The sequence below is a fragment of the Coenobita brevimanus genome, chromosome 22, assembly GCF_032717465.1.
Source record: "Coenobita brevimanus isolate Jiangsu-jjx chromosome 22, ASM3271746v2, whole genome shotgun sequence".
Lineage (NCBI taxonomy): Eukaryota > Metazoa > Arthropoda > Malacostraca > Decapoda > Coenobitidae > Coenobita > Coenobita brevimanus.
Window position 1 is genome coordinate 3,707,117 of NC_136975.1, and position 1,581 is coordinate 3,708,697.

Here is a 1,581-nt window from a genome sequence, read left to right on the forward strand (position 1 = left end):
TTCAGCCTGAGGACGTAATCGTACCTGCGCTTGCATACAAAAGCGGATATTACGATGTGCTTGCTGTGTGTGTGTGTGTGTGTGTGTGTGTGTGTGAATTACGGTAAATAGCTCAGTCTTATTCGATTTTAATCAGTCTCGGTGAAGGGTTTGGCAAGAGGTTGACCTGTTGTATATGGACTAATTTAGGTCTCTCAGTCACAGGGCCGTGCTAAAGTTTACCTTAACGAGATCGGCAGTTCTTATTAGGCCAAACTCACAGGAAGGGTTGAGAGAAAGTCAAGAACGAAGCAACTTGATTTTGAGAACAATCAGTCCAAGATCAAGATTACAAGGCGAGGTCAAATTTCTACCATTGTGTCAGTAGTAGGAGAAAATGAAACAGGTCTGGATTTGGAACAGCCTATGTGGAAATGTGAAGTGTGATGTTTTATTTTATAATATCAGAACAGAACAGAACTGTTTAATTTCTAAAAAGTTCACTTGATTGCTTTTTTTTTTTTTTTTCATTTCAGTGTGATAGCAGAGCACATTAATTTCCGTATCACGCTTTTTACATGTGATTAAAAAAAAAAAAAAAAAAAAAAAAAAACCACGGCCATACCACATTGAGTACACCGCTTCCCGTCCGATCAGCGAAGTTAAGCAACGTTGGGTCTGGTTAGTAGTTGGATGGGTGACCGCCTGGGAACACCAGATGCTGTTGGCATCCCTACGTGTCAAGTGGGGTTGGTGGAGGATTAGTGCCCCTCTCTGTAAAACAATTAACTCTAAGCCCTTGGCCACCCCGTTTGGGATACATGGCGTCTGGCAATGGATGGATGGATGGATGGATTTTTAAACACAGTCTTCGCATCCATTTCTGAGTTTGTAGTCTTGGAGCAGCAGCTGTGCGATCTTCTTTGTGCTTTACTTCATCGTTAGAGTTATATTTTTTAATAGCAGGGGAACTCGGTGTTGCCGGGCCCCCCAAAAAAACGAACACTCTAATCGTTCTTGTTCTAGTTCAGTCTTTCTTTCTACTCCAGAAAGACCATGTACCTCGTATGCTTTTGAAGAGGGTTATAGGAGGTCCAGGAACTTTCAGTTTCAGCTTTCGCAAACTAACGCACAGTATTTGTGCTCACTTGTTTACTATTACCGGAGACCTCAAGTGACCTCCGACCAGTAACCTCAAATGACCTCGGAGGTCAACCTTACATAGCCTGTATCCGAGCAGGAGGTTTGTGAGTCTCTATGCCAAAAATTGGGCTGCAGCAATACCAGGCGTTGCCCTGGTCAAAAAGGCGAATATTACTCCGGTAACCTCAAATGACCCAGATATGAAGTTTGACCCCCCCCAAAGCCACCCTTTGGTCACCCTGACTCAGAACATACAGAAGATGGGTTTTGGGGTCTGTGGCCCATGGTTTGGTCGTGATTGAAGGACAAACAAACAAACAAACAAAGAACGCGGCTCTTTATATATATATATATATATATATATATATATATATATATATATATATATATATATATATATATATATATATATATATATATATATATATATATATATATATATATATATATATATATATA

General features: G+C 40.2%; 1 non-coding gene across 1 annotated transcript; it reads left to right on the plus strand.

The window, feature by feature from the left end:
• The first annotated feature begins 590 nt into the window (after positions 1 to 590).
• On the plus strand, positions 591 to 709 carry LOC145392612 (5S ribosomal RNA). Its single transcript, XR_013896043.1, has one exon. It is a non-coding gene; the product is annotated as a 5S ribosomal RNA (ribosomal RNA).
• Positions 710 to 1,581: the final 872 nt, after the last annotated feature.